Genomic DNA, 15,070 nt, shown 5'->3' on the forward strand with positions numbered 1-15,070 from the left:
TTCGAAACAATAGTTAAGAAATTAGAGATTATATGTATAATTAGATTATATGTAAATAATGGTTTAAATGGTTTGATAATTATTTAAAAAACAGAAAGCAAAATATTAAGATAAATTATGCTTACTCCAAAGAGAAAATAATATCTCACGGTGTACCATAGGGGTACCAAATTAAGACTATTGTTGATTATATTATATAATAATAATATAAAAAAATGTTAAATACATCTCTTTGCGAATGACACTTTAATTTATTGCATAAATGATACTTCACTAAATAAGAATAATTATTTATTAATTATTATTATATGTTAGATAATATTATAAAAATATTTATAGATAACATTATTATAAAAATAGTTTACAATATAAGATATATGAGTTATTGTAAATAAAAAAATAAGTTACATTATAATTACATATCAAAAAAATTATAGAAAAATAGGTACATTATCTAGGTGCTAATGAAATTAAATGCTGCTCTGAAAATTCTATGAAACTCAATTTGACAGTTGCGATACGTCTATTTTCTGTTCAAACCCAATCCCAACCTAAATTAATTAACCCAACCCAGCTTGACTATATATTTTTGTTTTAGAAATTTTATTAGGTTTCTGTTAAATTATATTTTTGCTAATAGAAATATATGTTTAACTACCGGTGAAAATGTGTTGTGAAAAAAACCCGGTGAAATCTTTATGTCTGTTAAAATATTTATACTTATATATTATAAAGTAAATATATTATTAAATAATTTTAGTACATAATAAAATTATTTTATTCAAGATCTTCAAGATAAAATTATTTTATTCAATTCTTATTTCAATATTTTTTTTTCATTTATGATTTTCTCTATCAGTTGAAGTAGTATATTAAAGTTTTTTTTTTTATATTTAATATGTACGGCCTAGCTGGATTTAAAAAAACAATATTCATATGTGGTATTAGGAAAATCTAGGAAAACCGAATCTGTGATGATCGATTGGAATTATAATATAATATTTACTTAATATTACTGTAAGATATTTATTTTTGCCACATAGATACATATGATTTACATAAAAAAATGCTTAGATTTCCAAAATCATTCGTTTTTAAAAACGATATTAATAATGATACAATTTATAGTAATTTATACCAATCACACTTTAATTAGTTTTTAAATCACTATACTGCCTATTTTTCACCACAAAATATTTTTAAGTATGTTGTCAAAGCAAATGTGTTAAGAAAATGAGGCCAAATTGAAACATACCTCATGAATTTAAGTATTTTATAAATCTTATCTTTGTCGCAAAAATAAAAATCTTGTTCTAATATAATATATTACGAAGGTGTGTATATATTAATTCTGTATTTCCTAATCAATTTTTCGTTCTATCAAAAACATTTTTTTTTACTGTGTTTCGATAATTTTTATTATAGGTTTAGTACTCTTCAAATATTTAACCATCCAACAATTTATCATAAATTAGTACATTAGAATTTCGTAATTTTCCTCTATGTCACACTTGTTGACGACAACCTACCCACATTTTGGTTTTCTGTTGTAAATGAGCAGACAGACTCTCGCTTGCTTTGCACAGCTGCTTTTGAACCACTTGTGTTCACTACATCTTCATCCACATGCTCACAGCTCATTTTTTCTGTTTTCTTTTGCTGCACTGAAGAATGAAAAACAGGACGTATCTCTAGATATGTGTTTAAGTGTGTGTGCGAGCTCGTTTAATTTATGACAAAAACATACGCCTGGGTAACAAACACCTATATTCCACCTATAGGTGTGTACATAAGAATATTTGTATAAGTTCTAAAATAAGACACGTGTTTTCCTATTGTTTTTCATATCAAATATTGAATCATCTTTATTTATCCAATATTTACAAAATTACAATAAGTGCTTTTGATAAGGTTCATGCTTTTTAAAACAAATATTAAAACTTATTTAAGTCGAGGTTTTTTAAAAATAAATTTGTTCGATGACTATTAAAATAAATAATAATTATTGAGTACATATTCATGATTATGTTAATTACACAGACGTAAAAGAGGTATTTTTACTCGATCGAGTACTTACAGTTAACATAATATTTGATGAACATGCAATTTTTGCAATACAAAAAAGTATCGATTGGAAAACAATAGTTCCTAATTGAGGACGATCACGTTTGTTACGTGAAAATGTTAAATAACATTTTTCATGCGTGCTTTAGTAATTGAAGAATTTTGATTGCCAACGGACATCTGTTAAAACAATGTCAATGTTTCACACAAGGCAAAACATTGAGAACGTTAACATTAAAAGAACACGCAATGGCAAAAACAACATAAAAAAACATCTACTTATAAATAAAATCGATTTACTTTAATTTCCATATTATTGCGTTGCAAAATTTGAAATTTCTCCGTACAAATATTTTATATTGACTCATATACCTTGCAATTGTACAAATATAACTTTATTTTTTTCTTAAATCAAATATTAACATTTGAATGATCGATGTCGCTCTTATCTTAATCGTAAATATTGTTCAATATTTCGTTCAGCTCCTTATACTTGGAAATATTTTGCACAGCAACTAGTGAATAAAATTTGCCATTTTACTATTATATAAAGAGGTGGAGTTTAAAGTTAAAAGCACCAATCGTAAGCAAAGAAGCAGTATAACGCTTTATTACACAAGCATACTAGCATGCAATGATTGCAAAATAGATAATAATCTTCGTGGTGGTTTATAATATAATATAGACGACAATTTATATATTTTTTTCATTTTTTAAGATAGATATTTGCCTTAAAATATAATGCATATAATCATACATTTTATATATTACACGTTAAAAATATTAAGGGCGAACTCAACAAATGTATAGTTTGAGGTAATCGACTATAAAATTATTTCACGACTTTTGATTAATTTTCCATATTTATCTGGCATAGTTTAAGTACAATGCAGTTTTTATATAATTAACCTTTAGAACTATAGCCTTCAGAGAAACGAATTTTGTTAGTGTATTGCTTGAAGATAAATATATATTATCATGAAATAAAAAATGCCACCCTAATTTTAAGCTTGGTTTGTGTTACATTAATTAAAAAAATAGTTTTCGGTTCTATATTATTATAATGTGTTACAAAATACAAAACAAAATATTATGACACATTACTACATATATTATTTATTTTTTTTGCCAAAATTTAATTTACATTGATTTCAAAACTATCATATTTTTTGCTGTTTTATAATTTATTACGTAGTCAACAAAAAACTACATGTGTTAAAAGAATCAATAAGAAATAATTAAATATTTATGTTAAAAAGGTATGCAATATTTTAATTATAACAGTGAGATGCAATAAAAACATACATAAATCATATCAAAGAACTAACGTCAATAAATTATCTAGAACATTTGTATAAAAAAAATACTTTTTCTAATTTAAATATCAATATAATCTACAACCCAGAATTCAGCTTATATAACTTATATTCAACTTTATTATTGTTAAATATGAAATCAAAGTAAAAATGTTGAAATACAATTGATTTTACATTTATTTTGCTGTTATCAAAAAAAAAAATATTTTAAATGGAACAAACTAGTTTTTCTACTTCAAATATATATAATTAAATTTAGAACCCAAAACTCAGCTTTATATTATTTATATAAAAAGTATATATCATAATCTATTATAATCAATAGCAAAAAAATAATTTTAGATGATTATTGAATATATTTTCAAGGCAAAAATGTTTGAAAAAGAGTGATATTTCCAAAAAGTAAATAATATAAATCAACAATAGCTAAAATTAATACATATTAGAACTATTGTGTAATTTTTACAAAAGTTTATAATTATTAATAATAATGTATTGTTATTAGAAAGAACATGTGCTTATATAAAACTTAACTAATAATTCAATCTTCATATAAATTAACTGATTACGTCAATATTTTAATAAGATTTCACTGTAAAAAATACTAAGCATTTATATCAAAACTAATCACTTTTTCTACTTAAAAAATATATCATTATAATCTTAAACTCAAAACACAGCATTAAATTGCTTAAAAATACACATCATAAAAATGTAATTAAAATTATTTTTTAATATTTGTCAAAGGAAAAATGTTGATCAAACGATTGCTTTCACCAAAAGTTGAAAAATATAATAAACATTTACTATAAAAATGAGACCTAAAGAGAAAAGCATGTAATTTTATATATTTATCTTTTTCCAGAACAGTGCGAAAGTAACTAATTAGTGTAATTAACTATAAAAATAATCATATTCCAACTAACATGTGTACATAAATATTCATTTATATATGTATAACTATATTTATTAATTACACTAATTTATTTTTAATATTTACTGCAAATATATTTTTTATTTGTATCATTCTAATATTAAGTTTTTTAAAGTCAATAAACAATAGTTCTTAAATTTTACCTCAATTATATATTTTTATTCATATTTTACTGATTTTAAAATTCTTCAAAATATATTCTTCACAATTTAAACGTCTCAGATTGACGATCCGTAGCAATAACGGTTTTCAACCGCGTCTATATATTTATTAATTTATTTTTTACCCAGTCATATTTTATGTGACGCTATGCATTGACCGGTCTTATTGAGACATCATCGCAGAGATTCGCTTTTTCTGCAATTAATACACAAGCCATACACGACGAAAATATGGCAAACATGCCATATATGCCACACGTATCCGTTTGAGTCGGTTTCTTGTTCGAAAATTGCTCTACATATAAATGGAGTCTTGCCACATTCCCAGGAGACGATTAGCGAGGCGAAATCAGTCATTCGCAACCATTTATTTAGTATTAGTGATGAAAATCAAAAATTATCGCACTTCAATTAGTCATACCTTATTTATTACCTATCTTATTAATATTTTTTCTTCCATCCAAAATTAACTATGTCGATTATGGGAGTTATCCGAGATCTCTAAAAACAAATTGTTTTCGATAGTGATCAATGTCGACATTATTGAAAATGTTCCGCGGGTACAAGGCGTGGGCAGCCGATTTCCCAAATGGAATGATTTATCGCGAGAACGGGTCAGATGTGTTCCAGAAACGTTTCGACAAGTGTTTTCTAGTGACTCTCACCTGATAGATTTAATTAGATGCGAGTTTTTTCTGTATATATATACAAAGCCTAGAATTTAGATGGATCGCCGAGCACGATTGTCTAAACGCTCCTAATTGAGGTCGTTTATCACTTGGGCTCAATTTATCGATGTATTTAATAAGAAAAATAATTATTTCATAATAGTTTATACATATGTATGTAAATGTTTGATGATAAATAAAATACGCATGATGGATATGCCAAAGCTGTCAGTTTGACAAGCAATAGTGTAACTGTATTCTTTGCATAATTAATTACAGGTTTTCATTAATCGAATTGGTGTATAAACAATTAACTAAAATCTTGTATATTCCATACAATATTTTATTTATTATTAACTAACTCAAAATATGATTAATTAAAAATAAGTATAGAACAGCTCAATCCAGTTTATTAATCACATTTTTTTCTTCGATTAAGAACGAGCTTATTTTTTGCAGCCTCTTCGAATGCAACTAGCATCTAACAACAATAAAAAAACGATAAAATAATACCAGCAAGTCCAGGGCCGCCTTTGTTTGGACTCGCCCGGGGGTGTTTCTGTTTGGCTAGTTAATTTATAAGTGAGCCATCGCAGCGATTAGTCATCTTAGAAGGATTTTTTTTGTTCTTGTATATAAGTCGAGTCTAATCGCGGCTTATCCGATTTAATTCGTTGCTCATGCACATTCTGGTCAGTACGAAACGTTCGGCTAATGCATACATGTCGAAAAAGGGTAATTTCATATTAATAGCCGTCGTTTATCATTCGTAATCGAATCGAACCGATAATGCCGGACCGCGTGAGATTGACCGCTGGAACATTAAAGTCAGCGATGGCCAAACGATGGCATTGACGTCCCAAAAAGTCAACGTAATATTTAACAAAAGAGATTAAAATATGTGTATATTAAAAACATATATTAAATATTCTTTTATCCGAAAAATAAGAGACATATTCAGGAAATACATAATTTCTAAGCATTTTAGCAAATGTGTGCGGCAGAATATTGATTTGTAGTTAAATGTTATACATCAATTCCATTAATGAAAAGTATAAGTGAGCACGTCATCTCCGTCGCACTACCAGTGTTGCCAGTGAACCGCCTAGCTTTAGGATAGACAAATAAATCGCCCCCCACAAATTTTATTTTGAGATTCTCTTTGATCTTTATTATCGAGGTAAATAAGATTTTTAATAATAAACACTTTTTTTTCATCTATTCGAATATTGAACAAGGAATTGATGAAGTATTCGAATATACTCGTATTTTTTCTTGGTTTTTATCTATAATAATTTATTTAATCGGTTAGTGCAAAAGATCAATAAATTGCCTGTTTATTATTATTTAATTAATTATTAATTACTTTTGTAAAGGAAAATGCAAAATTTATTATTTTATATTTTTTAAACAGGAATATTGCTTTTTAAAATCGCCAGAATTAAGATCTACTACAATTGAATTAATTCAGCAAAATTGATGAAACATTTTAAATACCCAATGTTATCAAATTTATTATATATAAAATGTCTAAAAATGCTTGGAAGATCAGATCAGTGCAGATTTGCATATAAATTAAAAAACTAAAAATAAATTAACCGCGATCGAATTATTGAACTGATTGAAGTAAAATCTTTGTATTTTGAAACAACAATATAAAAACGTAACGCGAACTTCCCAAAAATTTTCGAGGCACACCTGTATTTGAGATAATCGTTAAGCGATAATAATAGGTGTAGCTTTAGAACATTTTATTTCATTTAATGTCTGAATTCTGCGAATTTCGGCCATAGTAGACATCGCTGATAAATATTTTATTTACAATTATCTTTCGAATGCGTAGAAGCATATTTTTGTTGAAAAGAAGCGTTTATTTGTCTCGTAATTCTGAACAAAATAAAGGCGCATGTAGTACTATGTATTTTGGAGAGGCACTAGTCACTCGGGTATATTAAGAAAATACTACAACACGTGTAGCTCAAGTAAACAATTTTTTTTCATTTTCACCCAATGCACGAATAGCTTAATATTTTTCAACTCCACAAGAGTTTAAGCTATGCATTATATTTAGTAGTGCATAAAGTGAGTAGGACTGGTGGATAAAATGAGTTACCTTATTGCATTTAAATATAAGTTTGTACAAGTTTTTAAACTCATAAAAAGAACATTATATCAGTAGTAGCCGGTGTCAGTATGTCGCTCACTCTGGAGTCTCTCACAAGGATCCAATATAGGTCCTCTGTTCATTTTGCTTTTTATTAATGACATAAGTGCGGCAATTAAAAACTCGAAATATTTATTTAATACTGATTTTATATGCAATTAATAACTCAAAGTATGTATTGAATAATCTGAGATATCTCTACAAGAGGGAGTAGGAGTAGAGACTTTTAGAAGCGTTGGGATACAATTCATTGCATTCTCGGCGTAGCGTTGCTAAGTTGCTAAGGGGCGGTGTCGACAACCCGTGACTTTCGGCTGCGTTTGCGTCCCTTATTCTTACACGTTGCTGCCATGAAATCAGTGTTCGAGAAAATTTTTTTGTACGAACCATCTACATTTTCAACGAGCCTGACAAACACTAATGTTTTCGGTGATAACTATAAAGAACTAGAAAAAAAGTATGTGGGATGATGGCTCATCTGTTTTAGGTGTGCACCATAACTGTTTTATTTTTATTTTATTTTTTAAATATTTAATTGTATGAAATAATGGCATTTGTGATGCGTTGAGGAAACCTATCAAGTCATGATAGTCAGATTTGTAATAAAACATTAATAATTAAATAAATAAATATAGGTATTTATGCTTCAAATGGGTGGGAAAGTTAGTCGATAAGCAACATTTTTAATGTTCTATAAGGCTAGTGAGTATTATGTTGTTTTGACTTATGAAAGAAGAGATTCATAAAAATCACAAAAAAATAGTATACTTACGGTTTTTCTTTATCAATGTTAAAATATTTTTCTTCCGAGATTTGTTTGCAAAAGTCAGCTTTTATGTATTAGTTTCAAACCCAAATCTTCATACAGCTCAATAAGATATATATTGATTGAAACTACATCCACAGTAAAAGTTGCAGCAGCAGGATTTATATTAAAATCGAAGCATATTGTTGTGGCGCCGCACAAAATTTCAGAACTTCTTGAGCCGCATGCGGCTCGTGAGCCGCAGTTTACTCACGATGAAAATTTTGTATAAATAGATCGTTTCTGAAATGAAAAATTTCTTATTTTGCGAATATATTCACAGAATTTCATGCTGTTTCTCTTCCATCTTTTTTATTAGCATTTTAAATTTTTAACGATTTTGTACCGGAATCGATCTTTGAAATTGACAGGATTTTCAAATAAAAAAATATTAACTGTGCCATTTAATTATTATTTTTACAGATTAAAATATGGAAATAAAAATAACTATTAAGTTTTGAATCTTTGAAAGAAAAATATCAGAATTTATTTAAAAGACAGTTTGTTGTTTGCTGCCTTTTTGTACCACTTACTTATGTTAAAACCATTAAAACAAGTTGGGTCAAATTATCGTTGTTATAATATAGTAATCGACCATTAAACTAAATTTTGAAAGAATAGCAAAAAATATACCTAATCCTTTGATTTTTTTAATCGTTCCATATATACATCGATTTTTAAGTACTTGACTGTCTTGAACGAGTTCATAAGTGACAACTGATAGCCTCATTTCTTCATCATAAACACTCCTGCTCATAAGCGATTAAGTTCAGTAGCACTGGACATATTTTTTTATGTTAGTCAAAGTAAACGAATCATGAATTGACATTTAAAAATTGTAAGCATAATATTGCTGCTACTGCGGCAAAAATAAACACTGTTTCGTCACACGGACCCTAACAGTGTTACTGGTCGAATAAATTCAATTTCGCTTCTATAATATTTATATTAGCATATTTTCTTTCTGAATATCTTACGTAGTTATGTTTTTTTCTTTGGGTAATTTTATGTAACGCGGAAATAAACATACAAATTAATTTAATTTACAATACATTTGATAGTTTTGATGTCTGATAACAGCTGTTTTATATCCGCTAATACTAATACACATTATTAAAACGATCAGCACACATAATGTGATAATTTTTGGCGCAAATATTTACTTGTTGTTAAATATTTATTTTTAAAATCACAATACGGCACTGTTTTCCGAATGACAGGTGCGGGTTTGGATAAAAATATCCGATCCCTTCAATGGGCGATTATAATAATGATTTTATTCGCCAACCTCATATTAGACCTGTGCATAAAAATGCATTTAAAAAACAATATAATAATATGCTTACTGTATTTTTCATTTAATAGTTAGGTGCGTTGAATTGTAAGCAGATATTATTAGCAATGAAAGATTGCTTTAGATTATTGTATCAAATTATAACTAACGACTGAATTATTTAAATTATTAACATATCTATTCTATGAACTCTTAATAAAACCTGATCAAGTCAACTGAATGGAGGTATTGAAAATCACTCTTGGTGACATTGAATCGTTTGAGACGCTGCAATAGTTTCGTCCGGTGATATCTATAGTCGGCGATTTCGGCATCCAATGAAGACCAATTTCACAAATTGAACCCATGTGTATGGTTCTATAATATAATACACATGCGAGGAAGCACGTGGGACGCGCGAAGAAGACATCGGTCATCTCTGTCTGGTGACGAGATGAACCGAGACCAGAGTTGTCCCCTCTATAACTCGACATGATTGACTCCAAAGCTGCTGGCCTGATTATTTATTGCTCTGATAAAACATAAATTACACCAACACAGTCGTGACGTTAGGTACTGTAACATGTTGCATAGTGAATTTTAATAATTTTGAGTCAAACATGTCATGAGTTCTACGATGGAGTACACACAGTACATTTAAAATAATAATCAATTAAGTTATATATTATAATTATATTGCGTGCCTTATAAAGAAATGTATATTTATTTTAAATTAAAATTTTATTTTCACGTATAATAATAATCCTCTGTGCTCCAACATATAATTATCAAAAGAAAGGGTTGAAAACAATTTAAACTATCGTGCGTATAAAATCGGTAATTGACACATAGCCTCAAATTTTAGACATTACTCATTCTATCACAAAAAAATATTTAATAATTTAAATTAATAACGTTTGACAAGCTTCGGTTGTGATTTATCGCATCATATTTTTTTCATTGTTAATTCCATATAAAACTAGTTGGTTTTTCAAACAACACAAAATAAAAAGACAATCGAGTTTATAACAGTTTCCGCCTATTCTAAATAAAAAATACATGTGTTCGTTACTATAAAAATTATATACGTCATTATTTCTCAATCGTTGAGGCGTGATGAGCCTCCGGCGTTATTTTGTTGAACATGTGTGTGTGAGAATAAAATAATATCAGTTATTCTTATTTATTATTTACGTTAAATGGTAAATTAATTTAAAATACAAGTAAATTTATTGGCAATTGAATTATACGCGCGTTGGGCGGTTACCTTTAATGAGCGGTGGGCAATTAAAATAATTTTTATAAGGTGTTATATTGGCCACATAATGATTATGGTAAAATTATGTAAAGGCCCGCTTAGGCCACTGGTAATTGTGGAACTAAATTGAATGTAAATTAGGCGTATTATATAATTTACGAGTGTACGCGTGGCTCGTTTCACAAATAAATTACGTTTTGAAAAATCAACGCCCGTGAACAGCTAGTGCTCTTGCTGTGCGTGTAGATACTTTTTTAACACCGTGTGTTTTTCTATGTACAATGTGGTCAAAAATACATTGTCTGGTCTACTTACAATCGACATTTTAAATAATGTTTACTTATCAATACTAAAATCAGCTTTGATTATTTTGAGAAATTGAGAACAATCGATTGAATGTCTTCATGCTTGCACCACTTCGCGTTTCAAAATGTAACAATGTAAAGTAAAGATCGAACCATTCCCACCGATTATTTTTTTATGCAAAAGCTTTCTTTCTCAAATATATAAATTCAGACAGAAATTGTCCGTTATACTCTCAACGTTCGCGGCATTTTATTAAAATATGCAAAAAAGTTATTAATTGAGTAGAAATGCCGCTATTTTAATTTAAATACACAATATTTGGAACCAAAATTTCGTTCCGAAAAATTATGGATTTTTTAAGAAGTTCTAAAAAATTCTATGAATTTGTGTACCCTAATTTTTTTATATGATTCGTTATACTTATTTTACTTATGTATGTATTACGAATAGCTATTCCTAATTATAAATAACTTTTGATCTTACTTATAAATTCACACATTCTTATACTCATTCCATTTCATTATCCTAACATCCATCTAATCTTAGTAACTACATTGCGGTAATAACCAATTAAGTTGAGACTTTTTCATTCAAAATAAAATTGTTGCACAATAATCCATATCAGACATTCAGAGCTTTTATGTCAAATTCCTCAATAATCTGTATTTAAAAACAAAATCAGAATATAGCTTTCAATGTTTTTTAAATTATAAATAATCCGCATCTTTATAGTTCGCTCTTAATTTTATAACCATGCATTTTATTACAGACAACCATAAAAATGTAATGCAAAATAATTTATCAAGATAAAATTTATCAATTTTTTTTTAATTAGACAATTTAAATAAAGTAACGATTTCAAAACTTTATTGAGTTCATATTTAATATTTTTATTGCCTTATATTATCTAAATAAAATAATATTATATTATTAGCCAGTATAAAAATGTAATTAATAACAATTGGTCATGTTACAACAAATCTATAATATCTTAAGAAAAAGTGACTTTATTTTAAAAAAGTAAAAATTTTGAAACACGCGACTTCGCCCTTAATATTCTTTATGCATCCTAGTATATATCATATATATTTATATAATAATGTGTTAGTATATTCATTACATTATAATTAATCATAAAAATTTAATTAAAAATATTTGTTAAAAAAAAACTTTATGTCTCGATATAGTAATTTGCTTAGTTCGTCCCTAATATTCTTAACACCTTATTTTATTTTGATTTCTTTACTTAAAATTAATGTTTCCAACTAATTTTGTAAGAGCGCAACTATAAAAATAAAAGTAACTCTTTGGTATGTTTTTGAAGAAAAATCTAAATCAAGGCATAACACTAAAAATGATTTGCTAATAATAAAAAGTCACAATATTCTGTAGATTTTGCACAAATAATAAAGTGTATGTAGTCGTGAAATGGCCGACATTGCGTGATTGCATGTCCAATGCAGCTAAATCTAATGTCGCGAATTGTACGAAAAAAAATATTCATTAATGCTTGTATTACTCAATTGATACGCTCAGTGGCGGCGGCGAAATATATTTTAATATATTTTTTTATTTATATATATTTATATGTATATATTCGAACTCCACCTGTTGATCCTTCGCATGTCACCGGCGCATAAGTTCGACAAATTGCAACGGTTCACTATATCAAAAACAGGTGTAAATTTAACATATATTTTTTTACCTGAACCGACCTTGACCTTGCGCTTGCGCCATAAATCAGACGCGTTCAACCTTTTACGCTACCCGATAAACGGTTTTGTAGAAATGTCAAACGGAAAAAGTCACACCGGGAAGATATACATACATGTTATATATGTATGTAAAGATAACCGAGGAGCGATAAGGTGCGGTTTACGATGCATCAAACGCCCGTGCTCCAGTGCGGTTTAGCTCCGCGGTTAAAAAGTTCGCATGCTCGGGGGCAGTTAGTCCACGGGCTGTAGTTGGTAATGTGTACCGACACGGCTTGCCGGTTCAAATGCATTCGATTATGCCACAGACAGCTGTTCTTGGTTGGCCACCTTTGAATCAGCGAGATTGATTATGAAAAACGAATGAAAACAGAAGTTTTACATTGCAATTAAGCCGTAAATGTGCAACGGTGAAGTCTAACGAACGAAATTTCATGAATAATTACGCTCTAAATAGTATTCCAGTGAATTCTAGCGAATTCCAGTTCCTGAAAAAAATGATTTTATGACATAATATCGCATTATTAGACCTTCTATCGTATTTAAATATAATAATTCGATTTAGAAATGATGTTTACGTTGTTCAAACGTACTTTTATAAGCAAAATTCATGATTTTTGTGTTTTAAAAATGATTTTAAATAATTTAATATTTTTTTATTATATATATATTTTTTAGAATAGCAAATAAATACAATTCTTATATAAAAACAGTAGTAACTTTGAATGGAATTGAATTCCAGCGAATTCCAGTATGTTTGTTTTGGTGGCAATTGTCGCAGGTTCGCATTCCGTGCTCAAATAAGCCGATCGATTTTATTTAACGTGTGTGTTTTTAGTATCAAACGTCGCTTCGGCAAGTTTATTTCACTATACGCCGATTCACGCTTTCTGGAATCGTTCCAAAATAGTCCAAACGCCGATTTTCGGTGCTCCGCGCACATTGTGATGGAATCCGACGAAAGTTTTCGTAACAAAGCGCTCTAGCAAAAACATATGCACCTAGTTGTATCGTGTTAAAATGGCGTGATGATCGATCTGCATTGGTGCACGGACGTGGTGCGATAGACAGTGGCGTAGCTCTATCATACGCTTAATAACTGTAATAAGCCGCCCACGTGACTTTGGCGTATCAAAGTACACCGACATTGTTGTGGCCTATAGCAGCACACACAGGGTGTTCACGAATGAAGCCAAAGTATGTAATTACTCTCGCCACGACCGTAAATTATCTAATACAATGTATAATGTTACGGGGCTGTATTACTAAAAAAACATAATTTATTTTAATTCACCACCCTGCGCCAATGGATCATGTGCTATTTTAATTGCAAACGAACTATGTACTTGTACTGTGTTATGCGATCTATTTACAGCAAGATATATTACACATTCTGAAAATGAATCAATCTTTTTTGTCGAATAGATTGATTATTATGATACTTTTTTTTAAATATTATAAATTTACAGTTTAATAAATAAAAATAATTGTGTAAATGTCCAATGTGTAATTTACATTCTGTTCTTGCAAACATTACATACAGCGTAATCTGAATAATCTACTTTGGTAAATATTCAATCCAGTAATTCGACACGATTCGCATCACATTTGTTGCTAAAATATCAACCGTTAAGTTTGTTGCATGTTGGCGTGTTTTTTCGTATTTAAAAAAATATATATTATTAATTTAGCTTCGTTTTTTACATTAACAATTTAATGCGTGTGATTATCTGATCGCTAGGCTCTTATTACGCGCTCGATAAAAATAGGTATATAACAATTATGCTATAATTATGGTTATCGGAGAGCGATTGTATCAAAAGTGGACTCGTTTAATACCGCCAAAAGTGTTTGTACGACAACCTGTCGCGTGTGCCTTTTTTATTGAAAGAATATTGATAAACGGCTCTAAAAAATCATCGACCAGTAACCGATAATTACTTTCAGAAGCCATAGGAGCTAAATCACAGCCTGATGTATACTAATCACCGGTATTATTCTTTTTTTCTTCACTTTTACACAATTTTCATTGGAAATCCGCTCCAAATTTATCAATCGGAACGATCGCGACGTGCACGCTGACCAAAAAGTGAATTATCCAATTCTGCTGGTACCGCCATGTACATTTTGTGTGCTCTTTCATTTGCTTCAATTCCGTTGAATTCTGGTTTATAATTTTCTCTACTACCACGACACGCAGCCTTGCTCGTACTCCTTCGATTGTTTGCTAGAAAACTTATATGCAATTTCAGTATTATGACTTAATAATATATGTATACTAAATCCATCGCTTAATTACTAGTTAAACAAAATTGTATGTAATTAACATTATGTATCATTAACTCGACTATTTATTTTTGTTATATTCGAATTTTCTAAAATTCATCATAAATGTCGTGCTTACGG

At 28.8% G+C, this 15,070-nt stretch overlaps 1 protein-coding gene across 5 annotated transcripts in view; it reads left to right on the forward strand.

The window, feature by feature from the left end:
• Positions 1-15,070, forward strand: part of LOC148234833 (homeotic protein antennapedia-like) — a 340,898-nt gene that overhangs the window by 276,929 nt on the left and 48,899 nt on the right. The gene's annotated exons all lie outside the window — the stretch shown is intronic.

Source organism: Plectrocnemia conspersa, unplaced genomic scaffold, assembly GCF_051122295.1.
Source record: "Plectrocnemia conspersa isolate PC_06_02 unplaced genomic scaffold, ASM5112229v1 ptg000005l, whole genome shotgun sequence".
In the NCBI taxonomy this organism is placed as follows: domain Eukaryota; kingdom Metazoa; phylum Arthropoda; class Insecta; order Trichoptera; family Polycentropodidae; genus Plectrocnemia; species Plectrocnemia conspersa.